This window comes from Mixophyes fleayi, chromosome 1, assembly GCF_038048845.1.
Source record: "Mixophyes fleayi isolate aMixFle1 chromosome 1, aMixFle1.hap1, whole genome shotgun sequence".
NCBI lineage: Eukaryota > Metazoa > Chordata > Amphibia > Anura > Limnodynastidae > Mixophyes > Mixophyes fleayi.
In genome coordinates this window covers 133580077-133603041 of record NC_134402.1, presented here as the reverse complement: position 1 = coordinate 133603041, position 22965 = coordinate 133580077, and positions in this window count along the sequence as shown.

The following is a 22965-nucleotide window of genomic DNA, read 5'->3' as shown; positions in this document are numbered from 1 at the left end:
GCAAATTCTACAGACAAGCCTGCTTGTCTTCCTCTCCATCAATGACTCTTAGCAATTGAGCACTCGTCTTTGGGTGTATATTACACCCAAACATTATTAGTGAAAATTATGAAAAATACAGTTTAATCCCTGATAGGCCCTCCACCATCCTTTGCATGTTAATAGTAGGATTGGTTGGAATTATGGTCAAGGTCACACATTTTTTTGACAAATCCTTCAAACCAGCCCAGATGTCAAACTGTTGTGGTCTGCCCCCGGCGTCATCCCTGCTTGTGTTTGGAAAGTGCATATTGGTGCCAGAACCTCACATGCCAGAACTGCTCCCACTGGTGCCACACTGCTGCAGGACTTACACAATCAACCGCATCCTCATCGTCGGATACCCAAATCTCCCCCACATCCTCTTCTAAAGACAAAGTGTCATCCTCACTTGGTGTATCACCGGCTACACTCGGGCTGTTCAGGCACACATCAGCAGAACTGCTGAAAGGGCCCTTCTTTATGGGTAGACTAACAGAATGGTCACGATTAGACATCCCACTGTTGGATGGACTCTCCACAGGGATTGTTGTCATTTGTGAATCAGAGCAAATATTCTCCTGTAATGCCTCACTGTTATCTTGCAGCTCGGCTTTGACGCGTAACAGTAGTTGTGCACCAATTGTAGGCTGGGTAACTTTTTGGGATCTGCCACTAATAGCCAAAGGTGAAGGCCTCATTCTCTCTTTGCCACTGCGTGTGTAGAATGGCATGCTTGCAATTTTTTTTTTATCGTCACTTAACTTTTGCTCAGTTACACTTCTTTTTCGCTTCAATACAGTAAAATTTTTTTGGGTTTTTGTTTTTTGCACTAATTTGAAAACACTCTGTTGTTTGACATCGCCTTGGCCAGATGACGTACTGGGAACACTAACATCAGGACTGGTGACAGAACCTGGTTGCTCATTTAGATCATATGTGGACTGCTTTGAATCCATTCTGAGCGCAAACCACTGGGGAGTGCTAAAAATTATTTAGTAGATTCTGCTGACAGTTATGACTTTTGACAGCCAGAAATATTAATGCACAATTAGGGAGGACACCCCAAAAACACTGAGGTGTGCTACAAATTATTTAGTAGATACTGCTGACAGATATGACTTTTGACAGCCAGAAATATTAATGCACAATTAGGGAGGACACCCAAAAACACTGAGGAGTGCTAAAAATTATTGAGTAGATACTGCTGACAGATATGACTTTTGACAGCCAGAAATATTAATGCACAATTAGGGAGGACACCCCAAAAACACTGAGGAGTGCTAAAAATTATTGAGTAGATACTGCTGACAGATATGACTTTTGACAGCCAGAAATATTAATGCACAATTAGGGAGGACACCCCAAAAACACTGAGGAGTGCTAAAAATTATTGAGTAGATACTGCTGACAGATATGACTTTTGACAGCCAGAAATATTAATGCACAATTAGGGAGGACACCCCAAAAACACTGAGGAGTGCTAAAAATTATTGAGTAGATACTGCTGACAGATATGACTTTTGACAGCCAGAAATATTAATGCACAATTAGGGAGGACACCCCAAAAACACTGAGGAGTGCTAAAAATTATTGAGTAGATACTGCTGACAGATATGACTTTTGACAGCCAGAAATATTAATGCACAATTAGGGAGGACACCCCAAAAACACTGAGGAGTGCTAAAAATTATTGAGTAGATACTGCTGACAGATATGACTTTTGACAGCCAGAAATATTAATGCACAATTAGGGAGGACACCCCAAAAACACTGAGGAGTGCTACAAATTATTTAGTAGATACTGCTGACAGATATGACTTTTGACAGCCAGAAATATTAATGCACAATTAGGGAGGACACCCCAAAAACACTGAGGAGTGCTAAAAATTATTGAGTAGATACTGCTGACAGATATGACTTTTGACAGCCAGAAATATTAATGCACAATTAGGGAGGACACCCCAAAAACACTGAGGTGTGCTACAAATTATTTAGTAGATACTGCTGACAGATATGACTTTTGACAGCCAGAAATATTAATGCACAATTAGGGAGGACACCCCAAAAACACTGAGGAGTGCTAAAAATTATTGAGTAGATACTGCTGACAGATATGACTTTTGACAGCCAGAAATATTAATGCACAATTAGGGAGGACACCCCAAAAACACTGAGGAGTGCTAAAAATTATTGAGTAGATACTGCTGACAGATATGACTTTTGACAGCCAGAAATATTAATGCACAATTAGGGAGGACACCCCAAAAACACTGAGGAGTGCTAAAAATTATTGAGTAGATACTGCTGACAGATATGACTTTTGACAGCCAGAAATATTAATGCACAATTAGGGAGGACACCCCAAAAACACTGAGGAGTGCTAAAAATTATTGAGTAGATACTGCTGACAGATATGACTTTTGACAGCCAGAAATATTAATGCACAATTAGGGAGGACACCCCAAAAACACTGAGGAGTGCTAAAAATTATTGAGTAGATACTGCTGACAGATATGACTTTTGACAGCCAGAAATATTAATGCACAATTAGGGAGGACACCCCAAAAACACTGAGGTGTGCTACAAATTATTTAGTAGATACTGCTGACAGATATGACTTTTGACAGCCAGAAATATTAATGCACAATTAGGGAGGACACCCCAAAAACACTGAGGTGTGCTACAAATTATTTAGTAGATACTGCTGACAGATATGACTTTTGACAGCCAGAAATATTAATGCACAATTAGGGAGGACACCCCAAAAACACTGAGGTGTGCTACAAATTATTGAGTAGATACTGCTGACAGATATGACTTTTGACAGCCAGAAATATTAATGCACAATTAGGGAGGACACCCCAAAAACACTGAGGTGTGCTACAAATTATTTAGTAGATACTGCTGACAGATATGACTTTTGACAGCCAGAAATATTAATGCACAATTAGGGAGGACACCCCAAAAACACTGAGGAGTGCTAAAAATTATTGAGTAGATACTGCTGACAGATATGACTTTTGACAGCCAGAAATATTAATGCACAATTAGGGAGGACACCCCAAAAACACTGAGGTGTGCTACAAATTATTTAGTAGATACTGCTGACAGATATGACTTTTGACAGCCAGAAATATTAATGCACAATTATGGGGGACACCCCAAAAGCGCTGGGGAGTGCCAAATATGAAGAAAAAATAATAAACCTCTATCCTCCTCTCTGCACTAGCGATTTTGGTTAGAGCAATTGCAAGAACAATATGGTATTCTCTGTCCCTGCTCTAATTAGCCTATGACTACACCCTGCTCTCTCCCTCTGTCAAATGGCGATGGATTGCTGTGGAGGCGTGTATTTATAAAGTTGAAGTATCGCGAGAACCGAGTCCCGAGATCCGACGACGTCACAATGACGTTCGGCCTCGATTTGGATTCGGAATGGGCGGGAGAGTACCGAGCTGCTCAGCTCGGTACTCGGATACCCAAAGTTCGGGTGGGTTCGGTTCTCGGAGAACCGGACCCGCCCATCTCTAATTATTACCCTTCCACACTAACCCGCTATACAGATCTTAAATGCATGGCATAGGGAACATGCACCTGTCCCATGGGTGATGCAGCATGTAGAAGGAGCTGAAAGTAATGAAAGGGAAAAGGGATGGAAGAAACAGACAACCTCAATGCATTACCTGTCTTTCCACCCTATCTTGCTTTAGGCTGACAGACAAGAAGCTGAACCAGTCAAGGCAGGGGCTGATTCCTGCTTTCAGCAACAGGACATACAACAGAGATGCCTGTGATAGAGCAAGGCCCTAAAGCAGTGGAGGACCACTGGGAATTTCTCAGATATTTTTTCCCAGCCATTCTGAGAAGTTTGTTTTCAGACATAAATAAGATTCATCTGAATTCTGATGGCACAATACACAGTTATCAATACAATATATATGTATTTGTGTGCTAGTTTCCCAAATTTTTGCATGCTTTACAATTCATTATGTAAAAGCAACAGATAGTTACTAAACAGACAGATTGAGGGTACACAACTAATTCTGATGTTAAATCCTGGTTACGAATATGCATTAAAGTGTACACAAATTACCTTAGCTATATTATAGTCTTTAAATAAAACTGCTTTAAAAATTAATTTAACTAAATAAATTCCCTTACCAATAATATTACTTTGGTGGGGTCCGTCAGTATTTGCTGTATTTAGCAGGATTCATGACACTTTCATATAGCGAATGTATACAGACATAGGCATTGAGGCATGGTGGACACATCATATATTTTAGTTAAAAATAGTTTTTTAGCCCCTAGATTTTTGTTTCTCTGTGAGGCCTTACTGTACTCCTCCATACACTCATGCCTATTCTAAACCTTACTCTGTTCAGAGCTGGGACTTGGAATGTAAAGGGGTGCATCGCCCAAGCCAAAAACATTTTTTGTTTGGTGCAGGTGGACTGGAGGGGTGCCCTGGTAAATGAATCACCCTCTTGCAGCGCTTCCCAGGCATATAGTGTTCCAATGGCCCTGTGCCCAGCTCTACATGATCCCCATAATGTGGGTTATTTATAGAGATGAGCGCACTTCGGATTCTGAAATCCGAGCCCACCCGAACGTTGCGGATCCGAGCCGGATCCGAGACAGATCCGGGTATTCCCGCAAATTGCAAAACTGAAACCGAGGCTCTGAGTCATAATCCCGCTGTCGGATCTCGCGATACTCGGATCCTATAAATTCCCCGCTAGTCGCCGCCATCTTCACTCGGGCATTGATCAGGGTAGAGGGAGGGGGTGTTAGGTGGTCCTCTGTCCTGCTATATCTCGTGCTGTTCAGTTCTGTGCTGTGCTGTGCTCTGTGTTCTGCTCAGTCCAGTGGTGCTGTGTCCTGTGCTCTGTCCTTCTGAGTTCAGTGGTGCTGCTGGGTCCTGTGCTGTGTCCTGCTCAGTCCAGTGGTGCTGTGTCCTGTGCTCTGTCCTTCTAAGGGCATTGTTATTTCCCCATTATTCCCATATTATAAAAAATTTCAAAAAAAGTTATAAAAAAAATTACAAAAAAGTAATTATAAAAAAAAATAAAATTCCTAAACAATCCTGCAGTATAAGTCCATTGGTACTGCTATATTACAAAGTTCACTGATTCAGCAGTATAAGTCTAGTGGTACTGCTATATTACAAAGTTCACTGATTTTCAAGTATAAGTCCATTGGTACTGCTATATTACAAAGTTCACTCATTCTGCAGTAAAAATCCATTGGTACTGCAATATTACAAAGTTCACTCATTCTGCAGTATAAGTCCATTGGTACTGCAATATTACAAAGTTCACTCATTCTGCAGTATAAGTCCATTGGTACTGCAATATTACAAAGTTCACTCATTCTGCAGTATAAGTCCATTGGTACTGCAATATTACAAAGTTCACTCATTCTGCAGTATAAGTCCAGTGGTACTCCAATATTACAAAGTTCACTCATTCTGCAGTATAAGTCCATTGGTACTGCAATATTACAAAGTTCACTCATTCTGCAGTATAAGTCCATTGTTACTTCCATATTACAAATTACACTGATTCTGCAGTATAAGTCCTGTGGTACTGCAATATTACAAAGATCACTGATTCAGCAGTATAAGTCCATTGTTGTTACTGCCATATTACAAATGTCACTGATTCTGCAGTATTAGTCCAGTGGCACTGCTGTATAACTCCAGTCCAGTGGTACTCTCCTGTGCCGCATATAATTTTTAAAGGTTTTGCAGAGTGTGTGCTACATATAATGCAGAACAAAAATTTGGAGGATAAAGTAGGGAAAGATCAAGACCCACTTCCTCCTAATGCTGAAGCTGCTGCCACTAGTCATGATATAGACGATGAAATGCCATCAACGTCGTATGGCAAGCCCGATGCCCAATCTCCTAGTACAGGGCATGTAAAATCCAAAAAGCCCAAGTTCAGTAAAAGTAGCAAAAAGAGAAACTTAAAATCATCTGAGGAGAAACGTAAAGTTGCCAATATGCCATTTACGACACGCAGTGGCAAGGAACGGATTAGGCCCTGGCCCGTGTTCATGACTAGTGGTTCAGCTTCACCCAAGGAACTAAGCCCTCCTCCCCCCTACAAAAAATGTAAGAGAGTTATGCTATCAGCAACAACACAGCAAACAACTCTGCCTTCTAAAGAGAAATTATCACAAATCCCCAAGGCGAGTCTAAGGGTGTTAGTGGTTGCGAAGCCTGACCTTCCCATCACTGTACAGGAAGAAGTGGCTCCTTCCACCATTTGCAGCACGCCCTCTGCATATGCTGGAAGGATCCCCCACAGTCCAGTTACAGATTTGGCTAATGAAGGTGTGAATGTTGTACACCGGGAGGAGGATATTGATGTAGCTGGCGCTGAGGAGGATGTTGATGATTATGATGCAGACAGATACCAAATTGCCTTTCTCAATTTCTATTTATATTCTAGATTATATAACGGCTGAATAGTTTTTTAGTTTACTCCTAGTGAAGAGGGGATCTGATGCAGACAGATACCAAACTGCCTTTGTCCATTTCTTTGTATATTTGAATTTCTAGTTCTACAGTCTATGCGGGCTGCTTTTTTTATATTCAACTACAAGTGTAGGGCGGGAGGGGGGGGGGCATAGATAGCCACCAAAGTAACGTAGTCCATTTAATTTCACTTTCTAGCTCCACAGTCTGTGCAGCCTGCTTTTTTTATCTTCAAAGTATTTACAAGCCTTGCAATCTAAATTAACAAGAGGTAGTGACGTGCTAGAACTCCACCCTCTATATGCTGCAGAGGATGGAGGAGCATCAAAAGGCCATTCAAGCCTACACAGCCACCTACAACATAGGAAAAGGAGTGGGGATGCGCCTGAGTCAAGCGCACTGGAGAATGATTTCCGTGTTGTGCAAGGTTCTGCAGCCATTTGAACTTGCCACACGAGAAGTCAGTTCCGACACTGCCAGCTGGTACACCATTGCGATTCCACCAAGCATGTAGCTCTTGTGGATGAAGCCCTTCCTACGCTTTGCCAGGATCCGAGGGTGGTCAGTCTTTTAAAGTCAGAGGAATACATTCTGACCACCGTTCTTGATCCTCAGCTTAAAGCGTATGTTGTGTCTCTGTTTCCGGCGGACACAAGTCTACAGCGGTGCAAAGACCTGCTGGTCAGGAGATTGTCCTCTGAAGAGGACTGTGACATGCCACCAGCTCCACCTTCATTTTCATCACTGTTTGTGCAGTTCAAAAAAAGAGGAACTGCCATTTCTATTGCTACCTTCTTTCTTTCTCTATTTTTAAAAAAAAACAAAACTGCCATTTCTAGTACTACCTTCTTTCTATATTTAAAAAAACAAAAAACTGTAATTTCTATTACAACGTTAATTGTTTGTGCAGTCACAAAAAAGAGGAACTGCGCCCTTAACTGCTATGTTGGTTTTAGACGTTGTCGAAGTCGTATTATTGGATGAACGAAAGTATGATGGTTTAATATTGGTTTCGCCGTGCGATTGCGAAGCGTACACCATGTAACACGTGGCGTGATGCGATCGCACGGTAAAATACGCACGCACACACTCGCATTACAACATTTCGTTTATTATATAATTCATATTCATATTGGTTTCGTCACACTGTAATTTATGAGCAGATAATATTTGGTTTATTAGTAGTATATATATATAAATATATATATATAATGATTATACGTACACTTCAGTGATATATATGGTTCAGGTTGTGGGAAATGTGGCATGTCTGGTATCATACTAAAACCTTATTCATCAGCAGCTGTCCGGTGCAGTCGGCGAGGAGATCGCACATTGCATACTTTAGTTATTGTTATTAGGGAATAAACCTTTTGTATGATGCTGGCTATGAAAGGAGCAGACCCCCTGGAGAGACGACCCCCACCTTTGGATTCCTTAGATTGAATCAACCTATGATCTGTTTACCCTGGACTCACCCAACGTCTGGACCTATTGAAACAATCTACGTCATCTCTATTGTTCACTGTGTAACACTGTACTGTATATAATCATAGCTGCACACCCCCTGGCTCTCAATCAACTCTGACACAGTATTCTAACAGATATACTGTCCACCGGGTCCCGGGGTTGCGCAGCGAGCGCATGCGATAGCATCGGTATGTATTTATCTTTTGGTATTGGCTGTACTGTACTGTATCATAATATAATAATGTATTGAATTGTTGACTATTTACATCTGCTAAAATAAATCACTTTGTGCGCTAGAAACACAATACAATCGCTTGGGCAATGCTTATTTGAAAACGATATAATTACTTTAACAATTTGGGGGCTCGTGAGTTTAGGAGTTACGTTATCGGCAGGTATGCAACGCTCAGGGTATTCGGTTCCTCAACAAAGGGTGGATTGGCGGACGCGTCGCATAACAGGAAAGAACGCAATGTGTTTAAGACCTGTGGTTCACTTTGTGTTGCGAAACCGAATGTCCGTTGTTGCATAGACCGAAGGAAAGCTAATTTGAATCTAGGGACAAGAAAGAAAAATGTTTCTTTTTATTGTCGTTTTGCGTTTTAAAGGGTATAGCATTGCATAGCGTATGTGCATTTCCTGCTGTGCGTACGCGAACTTCCCGTAGATGTGCCACGTGGTTAAACAATCGTTTTGATAGTTATTATATGTGCATAGTATAATTACTTGTGAAAACCTCTGAGACATTATTACTGTTGTTGGGAACTTTTAATTTTCTGCGCAGAAAAGGTGTATAGTGTTTGATTTTGTAACGTAGATACACTGTTTATTATTCATTGTGCTCAGTTGCTGTCTGACGAGGCGGATTGCCCAACTGAAGGACGGTATACAGGGCAGGTATACCGAATGCGAAAACGTGGTTTTCGCAAAGCGCTACCAAAAGATCGCAAGGTTTGCTAATAATTAGTATTGGTAGGCTGTGCGATCTAACCGCATGACAACCATCAGTGCGAATTGGTGAAGCAGCTAGGAGGAATTATGTTGGAAAGGCTGGTTGATTGTATCGACTTTGTTCTCCCAGTTATAATAAACTCAACAGATTTTTGTGGTTTAGCCAGGGCATCGAGGAGCTGATAGCCCTTGGGTCCCACAGTGATAGTTTCTGTGTTAGGGGTCCTTGTCTAAGACAAGAGGAAGCGAGTGGACGCGGCTTGTAGCAAATACGTCCACGGCCAGTAAGAGATCTCTAGCGGTGATTGTAGCAATTGTTGAAATCAGTATATCTGTGTTCCGCATAGAAGGTTGTGGTAGCCGGGCTATCTAAGAAACTGTTCAACATGGGTGCTAAGCATACGCTAGAGATGGCCAATGTACTGCCTAAATAAGACCTTAGGGATTCAGCAAGGTTTCGTATGTGTAATAAATATGGTGCATACGCAACGGCTTATTGCAACACAGGGGTCGAGATGACCAAAGAGTGTGTTAGGCCTTTCCCAACAATAGGGAGTTTTAATGCAGAGGTACAAAATAACGTAAAAGATAAAGTACGGTTGATTAAGTCAACGAAAGTGAGAAATGCACATAATCATTGTTTAAAATCATGGCAAATGGAAGGTAACACGTGGCAGAGCAGCGAATGCACAGCGGAAGTGAGTGTGGCGAAAAACGCGTGTTCAGCGGAAGTAAGCGTACCAGAAACAAGCATTCCGGAAGTGTGCGTTGCAAAGCGTGGTGAACTGAGCGCAAACACGCCCCCGACATATTCGGTCGGGGTGGTTAGTACAGCCAATACCAAAAATGTAAAAACTTTAACTAGTAACTTGTATGTTGTTTTAAGTAATGTTAAAAGTAATGTTTCAGGACAAAGAAAAGGAACGATCCCACCAGCAGGGGCAGCGGCTGAGAGTGGTGAGAATAATGAAAAGGTTAACACAGGGGGAGACATCCATTGTACTGCAGCAGCAATTTCAGCAACTAGTTATAGTGATTTGGTAGACTTACATCCTGTCTGCACAACAGCAGTTCCCAATGGGAAAGTGGACAGAGATGGTGATGTTCCCTTAAAACATGTAGCAAAGCATGATTCATGCACTAGGTCTGAAACATTTTCAATTTTGTCTGAATTCTCTGATCCTAGGAAAGATTTGACCAAATGTCAGCAGTTAATTAGATATTATGGTAATATGTATGAGCCAACTAATAACGATTGGCGAGTATTATTGAAGACCTGTCTTCCTCTCAATACTGATATACAAAAGTTCATTAAGGATTGTATGTTGGAGGAGGATGAATCCTTAACCGAGGATGATAATCAGGACAATATTAGACAAATAATCACACGGTTGGCCATATATTTTCCAGTGATAGTGGACTGGAGTAAAGTTTTTACTATCAGGCAAGAGGATAGTGAAAATGCAACAGACTATTTTTGCAGGGCTCTGATAGAGATGGCCAAATATACTGGGGTATCAGACATAAAAGATAATGTATATTACAGAGAGGTTGCTGTTAAAGTTCTAATGGATGGCCTCAGGGAAAACTTTAAAAGAAGGGTGCAAACTTCATTACCATACTGGAGAGAAAGTACTGTAAGTGTTTTCAGGGAGTCAGCTATAGGACATGATAAAAATAAACAGAAAGAGACACTAAGTGATAGGGTAATGATGGTAAGTATCCCAGCACTAGAGGGACTGCACACATGACCACCAGCATACAACCCACATAACAGGAAACCCAGAATAGTGAGATGTTACAATTGCAGAGAAGAAGGACACATTAGGAGAGATTGTAAAAAGGAAAGAGACAATACACATAGGGGTGGGTCACGTAGAAGAAGGAATTCACATAGACTAGAAAACTCACACCTGCCCGCACATGTTATAGCAGCAAATGCTGTGCGTGAAAGCAATAATCAACTCTAGAGTTCAGGTCAGACCTGTAATCCTACAACTAGACAAAGTAAAGGTTAAAACTGTGGTAAGTATTAAGGTGCAAAGTGTAGAAAGAAACTGATTTTAAAAGGTAATCGTTGTTGTTTTTGCTTTTTTTGTTTTATGTTGTCAAATGTTTGCTTTCCTAATCGCTAGCCGATGGAAAAGAATGGAAATGTTTGTTCTGTTTGCTGTTATGAGATAACTATCTTGTTTCCCTCTTACAGATAAAAGGTAGACAAAAGATATATAGACTTAGGGCCTGAGTCATTACGGGACGCAAAATGAGCGCAGGATATGTACGTGCACTAATGTACGTACTTTGTGGCTGCGAACGGCCGAAGTCATTAAGCTGCGTATTCTCACATGCGCAGCTTCATGACTTGCGGCGCAAGTCTTCCTATTCTACCCGTTCACGTCCGTACACGCCGGCACATACTTGCATTACGTGCAGAAGCAAACGCTACGCTGTTTAGTGCATAGTAACATCATTGGTGTATCTCTCAATTGTTGAATCATGTTGCTGGTTGCAAATAACCGTAAAAATATATATTCTCCTTGTTATGCTACTTTGTTTACCCTGTCAAGATGTTTTACTTTTGATGACTAAAATTTTGTAATATTTAAATATTTCCAGTGTTTTATCGTATATCATATATCAGTATATCATGTATATTTGATGTGTTTTTATAATGTCATATGTATTATATTATTATTATATTATATAAGCCTTTGGTGTCAGCTGGAAGGAAAAGAATATGAACAGAAATGAAGTAGTTATTCAAAGAACCTATGTTTTCAATCCAGAGATTTTCAACAAAGATTTGCACAGACTTCTTCGACTTGTCCATTGCATCCAGGAGACTCAAAAGGATCAGGATACGCCTAAATACTTTCTCATCCAATTGTTATATGATAGGTGTTAATTATAGTATAACCTTCTTTTGTTGAAACACAAAGTACATCTCTGGTCTGTTTAAGATCAGAGTTTTCAGCAAAGAAAAAGAATGGAAGCTTATTATTTTGTAAAGAAACAATGATCCAATTTTATTCGTTAAGTGTCTTTTGCTGAAGGAATTTTTTTATGACTTTATTAACCTATATAACACCAATGAGGTTATGCCGCTAGCCCTGTTTTCCCTGTGTATCAGGTTGTGTCTTGGTTCTGTTTTCAGTATATGTTTTAGAAAGAGGTTATGTCGTACCAAACTGTTATTTCTTTGGGCCTTATCACATTATATCCCGGATGTGAGGTCTGACCCTATTGGTTGGCCTCTTCTCCATTGGCTTTTAAACAACAGCTTTACTTAAGTGTATAATGCTAATACGTAAATTAGTTCAATGAAATCACACATATACCAGTTTTTCTTGTAACAAAAATATTTTAATTTATATACTAAAACTATTAACAAATGTTAAGTAAGAAACAGGAAAAAAAATAATCAATAAAAGGTATTTAACATTTTCTTTAGATATTTTTTTTTTTTTTTACATTTTTTTGCTTTTTCTTTATGCTTTTTATATTTTTTTTCTTGTTTTTTTAATTCACCCAGAAGCCTCTGGCTGTGCCTTGGAGGACCCATCGACTCCTCATCAGCTGCAAAAAATGAAAGACAACAATTAAATCAGATTATCTCTGACAGATAGTGAAAGGGATGGTAGAAATCAGCAAGAAGAAGGCCTAAGCTTAAAAAAAAACAGGGAAAACAGGCCTATCGAAAAAGGCCAAGAGGGTGAAGGTACTGTAGAAGGAGCACACAACAAAAGAGGGCCATGCGCATGAGAGCTTACAACCTAAAGGGAAGGGGGAGACACAAGTAATACAAAGTATTATATTAGTATTATATTGTTTTGTTGTATACATTAACTTTCTGCAAAATTTAGCCAAGGAGAATCTCACCCTCTAGGGTGCATTTTTAAAGCCTGCCAGCTGAGTTGGCCTGCGCACAAGACAAAAATTGGTGGGAGGACATTTTTCCCATTGTGGGAACTTAGGATGCCTTGTACTGTGAATGGCCAGTGAAAACTGTTTGTCATGTTCTACCCAAAAAATCCAAACATCATATATTGAAAAAAAAACACACAACTAAAGTATACGAAAATTACCATATAATGTACTTACTTTCCTCAACCAGCACTTGTGGTTGCTGAGAGGTGGATTCTGTTTGGCTCTGGAATAGCAGAGGTGATGCTGCCAGGTATGAGAATGGTCAGAAAATAGGCCTTTTCTGTCCATATTTCCTGTGAGAAGAAAAAATTACATTGCCATATTATTTAGTGTTTGAGCACGACTTACTAGCAATAATTTCAGCCCTCAAATCTGCAAGAAGGTCGGGCTGCCGTCTCCGCAGATCACTCCATCGGCGTTGCAACTGCACGATGGAGCGGCAGGTACCAACCTGCATACGCAGACGCCTGCGCACGGCTCTGTATGCCTGCAGTTTGTCATCATTTCCCACGTACCTCCCTGCGGGCTGAAAACAACGGTCCATCGTTGCTGTCAGCACCCGCAGTTCGGTACGTGAGAATACTGCAGACCTCATTTTGTCTCAGAAATGACAGTTTAATATCCTGCTTACCGATTGGTTCTCAGTGCACGTCGGTGCGTCTGCACGTCCATCGCGGAACCTGTACTAAGATGGCTGACTGACCTGTCAATCACTGCTTAAACGTGCCTAGCGTTCGGGCGCGTACGCACCACTATAAAATCGCATACAGCATGCGATAGTTCGCCCTGACAATTTCTGCATGGCTTTTCTAAGTTGTTGCTGTCAGGAAACGGTTAATATTGCCAGATATTGAGGTAAGTAACATGGGCCTAGGTCTGCTACCTGACATAGATAGCGTCGTAGGAAATGAAATAATTGCACTTTCTTTTTTCCTTTTTTACATTGTACTCACTTTCAAAAAAACCCATCAAAAACAGGAGAACCTTGCTCCATTTTGGGGTAAGTAACATGGGCCTAGGTCTGCTACCTGACATAGATAGCGTCGTAGGAAATGAAATAATTGCACTTTCTTTTCTACAGGAGAACCTGAACATGTCTGAACAAGACTCCAATGAGCCATCCGGCTCATCATCTGCTGCTGCTGCTAAAAAAATACGCCAGCCTAATTTCACAAAAAATTTAATCGACATTTTGGTCGAATTGGCTGTTGATAGGCTCCACTCCACTCCGCGTCCACTCTCTGCACCATCAAAAGGAAGAATATGGGAAGAAATTACAAATGAGGTCAATGCCGTGGCTCCAATCAGACGCAAGGTTAATGAGATCCAGAGCCTATCACAGCTACAGGTATATACACACACATATATATAAATATACAAATTCACACTAATTACCTAAGGACGGCATTATTTATTTCATTTTTTCCCCTTGTAGGGCCCAATACAGCGGAAGACATTTCAGAGGATGAGCTGGTGGAGGAGCCACGTGATGTGGAAGAGCATCAGATGAGTGAGGAGCCAGAAGTCAGTGAACGGGAATCACTGCACGCATGCTATCACAGTATTAGAGACACAAATGCCACTATTGAGTCCAATACCACAGATATTGCCAAAACCCTCACCCGTATGGAGCACACTTTACACAGTAGCCTCACCCGTATAGAGAACACTATGGACTTAAACCTTTCATCTATCAACACTACCCTTACCCGTCTCACTGACCTTATTGCAGTGTATATCACCAATCCACAATCACGCATATCACAGGAATCTTCTCCTACTTCTTTCTCTCCATCTCTTAGTCCCATGTATCAATCATAATACACTTCACCCGATTATCATTCCACAAGTAGGCCTTATCGCGCGCACCCGTCTTCACATATTGAACAACTCCACTCTCAAGGTTCTATTGGTTCTAGTCTAAGACCCCAAATGCATCGCCATCATTTTCAAACCAACCCATATGTTGACATAGAACCATATTCACATTCTAATCAGCAATACAACTATTATTTACCACCCCTTTTGCCCCCTCTGCCATCTCTGCCCCATCTGCCCCCTCTACCATCTCTGCCCCCTCTACCATATCTGCCCCCTCTGCCATCTCTGCCCCATCTGCCCCCTCTACCATCTCAGCCCCCTCTACCATATCTGCCCCATCTACCATCTCTGCCCCATCTGCCATATCTGCCCCATCTGCCATTTCTGCCCCATCTGCCATATCTGCCCCATCTACCATCTCTGCCCCACCTGCCCCATCTGCCCCATCTGCCATATCTGCCCCATCTGCCATCTCTGCCCCATCTGCCATATCTGCCCCATCTACCATCTCTGCCCCATCTGCCATATCTGCCCCATCTGCCATCTCTGCCACATCTGCCCCATCTGCCATATCTGCCCCATCTGCTATCTCTGCCCCATCTGCCCCATCTACCATCTCTGCCCCATCTGCCATATCTGCCCCATCTGCCATCTCTGCCCCATCTACCATCTCTGCCCCATCTACCATATCTGCCCCATCTGCCCCATCTGCCATATCTGCCCCATCTGCCATCTCTGCCCCATCTGCCCCATCTGCCCCATCTGCCATATCTGCCCCATCTACCATCTCTGCCCCATCTGCCATATCTGCCCCATCTGCCCCATCTGCCATATCTGCCCCATCTGCCATCTCTGCCCCATTTACCATCTCTGCCCCATCTACCATATCTGCCCCATCTGCCATCTCTGCCCCATCTGCCATATCTGCCCCATCTGCCCCAACTGCCCCATCTACCATCTCTGCTCCATCTGCCATATCTGCCCCATCTACCATCTCTGCCCCATCTGCCATATCTGCCCCATCTACCATCTCTGCCCCATCTGCCCCATCTGCCATCTCTGCCCCATCTGCCATCTCTGCCCCATCTGGCACCCGTGCACCCTGTGCCCCCCGTGCACCCCGTGCCACACAATCGTCGGCTGCTGCACAGTCACTCACTGCTGCTCCACTGGCCTCTGCTTCCTCACCACTGTTGCCTTCTATGTCACGGGTTACCAGAAGCCAGACTCATCCTCGATGCGATGCAACCATTATACCAGCAAAGAGGGCCCGTAAAAAAAAATAATTGTTTGTTTGATGTGTTTTTGTTGTGTAAATAAATTGTATAATTATAAACTTATTAGCTATGTATGTTGTATTTTTAAAAAACATTACAAAAACACTTACAAGAGAAGTAGGTGTCCAGGACATATTGCTTAAAAGACACAGCATCAACTGATTCTGGAGGGCTGGGGTCAGCTTCTAACACCTCCTGGACAGCAACCTCGGCCTCCTCCACCCAAGGAACCCCACTCCTAATGGCGATGTTATGGAACACAACGCACAGAGCTATGATATCACACACAGTGGATGGAGCATACATTAGAGCACCACCAGACCGATCTAGGCACCGGAATCTGGCCTTTAAAAGACCAAATGCCCGCTCCACAACCGATCTAGTGGCTGTATGTGCGGAGTTGTATGCCATCTCCTGCTCCGTACGTGGGTTTAATAGAGGAGTGAGGAGCAAAGGGCGAAAAGGGTATGTGTTATCTCCTACAAGGGGTGACAAGAAGGAAAAAGTTACAAAATATAAGCGAGTGTCAGAATTGTAGACTATGGCATCTATGGCAACAAGACAGGCAACATGGATGACAAATAATGGCAAAAGAAGCAATCAGACACATAACATATTCAATGTTTTTGTAACCAAGGTTTAAGTTTTTGAACAAGTTTTCATATGGGCAGCTATCCATGTCGGATTTTAAGGTAAACATCACAATTAAATGTACTTTTGAATGATATTGCAATGTGCCTTTGTACTATATCTACTTAGCTACCAAACTTAAGACATTACTATTTCCACTTTAAACTACTACATACATGACATGTTTGTTAAATAATAAAAATACCTAATAGCCACGCATCACCATTCGGCCTTGCACCACCTTGCCTCAGTTGCAATCTTTCCCACATCCCTGATTGCCGGAAGGCAAAGGAGTCATGTGTGCTCCCTGGCCACATAGCTACCAGGTTACGAATCTGGAGAGAGGCGTCACATATAGCTTGGACATTTATAGAATGGAAATGCTTGCGATTTAAAAAATTAGCAGCATTCCCACTGGATGGGACCAAGGCTACATGAGTCCCATCGACTGCCCCTATGACATGCGGGAAACCGGCTATGTTGGAATACTGCCGTTTTATCTGCACCAGGGACTCCTCATCGAGTGGCAGATGTATGAATTGCCTTAGACGCGACACAAACGCCCCCAGAACAACCTTTAGCACACGACTGAAGGACTTCTGGGACATCCCTGAAGCGACTCCCACAGTGGTCTGAAATGACCCTGTCGCGCAAAAGTGCAATACCGCCAACAGTTTAGTCAATGGCGGTATTGCTTTTGGGCTCTTGCACTTGGGCTCCAGGTCAATCTGCACTATGCGCAGGGTGTCCAGAATGACACGAGGCGGGAGCCGATAACGCCGCACCACCTCAGCATCAGACATGCCAAAGAGGCTGACACGTGGCCTGAACACACACTCCCTTGGTCGGCGACGATGGGTTACTTGCTGATTTTGGGGGCGGCGATGCTGGTTGCCCTCCTGTGCTGCCACATGTACCTCGGCCATTTTTAAGAAACGCTATATTTGAAAAGAGAAGGATGTGAAAAAAATACAATTAACTCATAGTTTGGAAAATGTCACTCCTATTTGCACAGGAAACATTTACAATATACTTACACCAACAAGTGGGTTGGCCAAACTCATAATATGGCTAAAAAAACAAAACAAAAATTGTCAGAGGGTGAATAAGAAGTTATGGCATCTGCTTCTATGCTATGTCAGGTTGCAGACCTAGACCCATGTTACTTACCTCAAAATGGAGCAGGATTATCCTGGTCACTTGCAAACAATTGTCAATGGGAAACTAAAAAAAAAAAAAAAATACAATTATTCCATCTGCTTCTATGCTTTTTCAGGTTGCAGACCTAGACCCATGTTACTTACCTCAAAATGGAGAAGGTTTATCCTAGTCACTTGCAAACAATTGTCAATGGGAAACTAAAAAAAAATAAAAAATACAATTATTCCATCTGCTTCTATGCTTTGTCAGGTTGCAGACCTAGACCCATGTTACTTACCTCAAAATGGAGCAGGATTATCCTGGTCACTTGCAAACAATTGTCAATGGGAAACTAAAAAAGATAAAAAAAAGTAAACAAAATATAAAAATAATCTACAAAGTACTACACAGCCCAATACAAGCAAACTATTATCTGTAACTATTATCTGAAACAAAGTATAACACCCAAAATAACAAAAAAGTCCAAGACAATTCAAACAATAAAATGTTAAAACAAATCAACCAAAGAAACCATAGTAATAACTTAAAATATATCATGCAAACATACCAGTAAATGAATCAGCAGTGAACAGGGCACATCATCTACGCCAAGCTTTATAGCAGTGGTTAATTAGCACAGAGTATGCAGGTGAGGGTCTGCATGCGTCCTGATCACATGGGCGTTCCTTCGGTTAAGTTGTGTGTGCTCGTGGTTTAGAACTGAGAGATAAACTAGACCCTCGGCAGGCGCACTGCGTACGCCACCACAAACGGGATGACCTGCGTTCGCACCACTATGACTTGGACGTAGTTAGACGGGAACGCCTCTATGAGAAATTGACTACGTCACCACGCCCCTCAACCTCCCTGTTCCCGCCCAGAACTCGTAGCTTGTCGCAAATGGGTTTTGCAATCGCGGCCGTACAGTTTTTGTGTTCACGAAAGTAAACAGACCCGGCAACCGAGCATGCGCACTAAACTTTGGCGTTTGCTACGCGCTGAAAAGGGAAATACGTCCCTTGATGACTCAGGCCCTTAGTGTTTAAAAGGGGTGAGATAGAGAAATAGAAGAATTACTCTTGAAAGAATAATTAACAATAGACAATGGAACACTCTTTGTTTTAGGCTGCAGTGTCTCATGATAATTTGTTTGGCTGAGAATCATTATCCAACAATGAAGTATATACATACTTTGCTCCAAAATATCGTTTATGTATCTCAGATGAGCCATCAACAGTTAATTTTTACATTTCTCTATTATAAGTTAGGAAAGTCCGTTGAAAAGGTATGTAGTCAATGAGATACCGAGTTCTTAATGAACAAATGACGGACGGCACTGGATTGCACGGTTAAGACCCCCTAGTCATTCTTGGGATAGATCATAGTTAAATGAATACAGCCATTTCCCCATAGAGTCAGAGTCCAATCCAGCTGTCATTTTGTTGTAAAAATCTCCCTTTCTGCATGTATGTTTGTAGTCAAATCTTTGTATTCCCATCATTCATTGCTTTCTTATTTCTCATTCTTTACACAAACGCTAGTCTCTCTCTCTCTCTCTCTCTCTCTCTCTCTCTCTCTCTCACTCTCTCTCTCTCTGCTCTGGTAGAGATAAAATCAGACACAGTCTCAACAATGGGGCTAAGACATATTTTTTTTTTTTTTTACATAAGACAAATTCAGAGATACACACACTAGATTGACATGAGTTACAGAGACAGTCAGGGGTTTTGTTTTCAGGTGTATAGAAACTGCTGATTTTAAGCAGAAAGGTTCTGTTGTGGAAATACGATTGATGTTTTATAGATTGCATATCTGTTTTTTTTTGTTTGTTTTATGATTCGTGCCTCCTGTACAAAAATGTGCCTTTATATGGAGGCACAAAGGGTGGATAGGAGATTGCTGGAGGTTAGGCATACAGATATGCATCTCTGTATAGAACATTGGAGTAGGATTTTTACCACAAGATACGACATAATGTGAAACCCTAGAAAATGTAGAATTTTCATGTTTTATATTTTTTCACTGTTAGACAGACATGTACTGGATACTGTTATATTTGAAGAAAGTGTTATAGAAATGGATCCCTTTGCCTTTCCCACTTAGTCAAGTAGCTGAATGTGAGGTACTGAGAATGACATGTGAGTTGGCAGAGGGAAAATCGATTGATATACATTGGTCTTCAGCATTTTTCTAGTCTAGGGGGCGATGTTGAGGTGACTGAGAAATCGTTTCATAGCAATACCAGCACATGATTAGGACACTACATAGAGGACTTTATACAGTGACACAGTTACCAACTGAAGTAGCGGCTAGTAAAGTCCACACTTACACACACGACCATACATGGCTGTCACACCAGGGCGAACATAGCTGTCAAATAGACAGCAGGGTTTTATGTGACAGTTAACAAATCTATGCTTTGTTTTGTTTTTCGTTGTATTGTTTTAGTTTTAAAATGTGAAAACACACACACACATGCACACATACACATTTTGGTTAATATATTAAGTTTTGTGTTACCTGAGGAATAAATTGTCTGGAAGGTGAAGAGATGTGGTGAGGAGTCTGGTGGACTCTGGAGAGATGGACAAGGTAGACCAGTAGCTCCCAGAGGGTATCTCCTAGTCCGAGAGGAGGCAGCACATGGTCTGGCTCAGCTGGGTACAGAAGGTATGTGCAAGCTGGTAAGAGTATATTGGGATGCACCAGATATTTAGTCTCAAACTAGTAGGACAGCAACTTCCTATCTTGATTAAGAGAATGTCAGGAAAATGATACCAATAGAGCCATCCCATATCCCTCCTACTGATGGGTTTTCCTCCAGGTAAAACAAATACACGTCATCCAATTACCACCATGCAGGATCCTCAAGTATACACAGGTGTACTAATGAAATATGTCTGGGTAAAGGTGTATTGAAATGTGTCTAATGTATTACTGTGTCATACTCAAAGCTTTTGTTATTCACTGTGATAGTCCTAGAGTTATAATAGATGATAGGGATTTTCATGTTATTGATAATAGAGGTATAATGTATGAGTAGTGGTAACAAATCACATACTTTCAATTAGCCATAAACCAGTGTGAACATAAAGTAACGGTACTCGGTAGAACGAATTGAATAGAATAAGAGTTGGAACTTGATTGAAGTGACTGATAGCTTCAGCCATTAGTCCTTTCCCGCTACCAAAAGATCACTCCTGGGCAGACTCCTAACCTGTCAGTTTTTGAAATGTTCTTGACCCCTCGTGAGATGAGATTGTAACTGGGAGGCTAGGTTAGACCTTGAGAGAAGGTAAATAGTGAGACAGCAACCAAGAACGTCCAAAACACTGTTTCCTGAAAGGTCACACTAACTGTCAGGATGTTGGATCGGGAGAGTAAGTTGTGGAGTAATAATTTCTTAAGCTTAGGTTATTTGACAGACAGGTACCAGGTGTAGGCTACCAGCATCACGGCTTCAAGGGTAGCAGAGACACACTGGTGCCCATTTCACCCACTGCAGAGGGGCCAACACTCAGAGAAGGGTCCAAGGGCACTGATGAGTCTGTTCTGGAAGGCCTCGAATGCAATTAGTAGCACCTGAGACAAAGGCTAAGACTGTTGTCCAGCATGAAGTTGTATTTTTTCCTATTTTGTGTTCTCTCATTTCATTCTCTTCTCAGGACGGTTAATTCTTTTGATTATTAGCAGGTGACAGAGACTGGTTCAGGTAATGATAAGGAGGTTTTGGGGAGGAAGGAGAAGTTAGTAGCATAATCGGTCCATCCAATTACTCTACTCAATTCAGGGGTAAAGGAAAATTTGGAAACCTCGGAGCTTGGAGAAAGTGCGAGGGGCTATTGTCTGAGTAGCATTACGTCCGTAAGTACGGCGACCCCATGGTTAGAAAAGAGACACACCCAGCAATGCCAGTCCAGTAATATTCGGACTTGAGCAGGCATCCTTGAGAATGATTATCATTCTTGGGAGGGTAAGGTTTTAGACCAAACAAAGTGCTGGGCGTGCTCACACGTGCCTCAGTGATTATATCGAGTAGGATTAGTTCTCTTTCCACTAAATATTCTTGAGGTACCCGAATTATGGGTGGGAGATCACTAAGGGAAAAAGTACGACACCTAGGTCCCTTAGTCTGAAGTCTCCCAATGCTTTGCAAGCCGATCACTGTTAAATCTGAGTATTGGGAGACTGGGAATAAGGAACAGACAATAGCCCGCCCACAAGTGTTGATGAAAAGAACTGATGACATTATTAGAAGTGTGTATATTAACGCAAGCTGAAGGAGATTGCATATGACATTATTGATAGACATAGGATGATGCTATTGATGAACATGAAGTGTTTAAATGTATTTTGAGCTTAAAGACATGCGATGGACAGAAGAATCTGTTAAACTTGAAGAACTGTAGTAGAGAATTCTGTATAGCTGATACATGTTCTATTGTACCCTGTACCTTTCCAAATAATGTATTAAGTGTTTTATTGCACCCTTGAAGGGCATACTAAAGGTTATCTCCAAGCTCCAGATATGTACGGTCTATAGTAAAAGAAGAAATCATTTAGAGGATTAAGACTTTCTCTTATGATAACTTGTTTAGATCTACAAACAGCGTGGTCATACACCAAGGGGGATGTCACTCACCGGAGTGTGAGTGCCTCTACTCTGGTACGTGGTTCTCCATCTTTCCCGCTCACACCTGTGTGGAACCGCGTCCGTCCGCCATCCTGTCGCACTGGGCATGCGCAGGTTCCTTTAACAACTACACCTGACCACTAATGTGATTGATGGATCAATCACCCCTCCCTACTTAAGGCACCTGCAGCCTTAGGTAGTGGCCTGATCTTGAAGTCTCACTCCCAGTGAACTTCTATAGGTGTGTGCAGTTTCCAAGCTGCTTCCAGCTCTACTCCTGTGTGCAGTTTCCAAACTGCTTCCAGCTCTACTCCTGTGTGCAGTTTCCAAACTGCTTCCAGCTCTACTCCTGTGTGCAGTTTCCAAGCTGCTTCCAGCTCTACTCCTGTGTGCAGTTTCCAAACTGCTTCTAGCTCTACTCGTGTGTACAGTTTCCAAACTGCTTCCAGCTCTACTCCTGTGTGCAGTTTCCAAACTGCTTCCAGCTCTACTCCTGTGTCCTGTGTGCAGTTTCCAAACTGCTTCCAGCTCTACTCCTGTGTGCAGTTTCCAAGCTGCTTCCAGCTCTACTCCTGTGTGCAGTTTCCAAACTGCTTCCAACTCTACTCGTG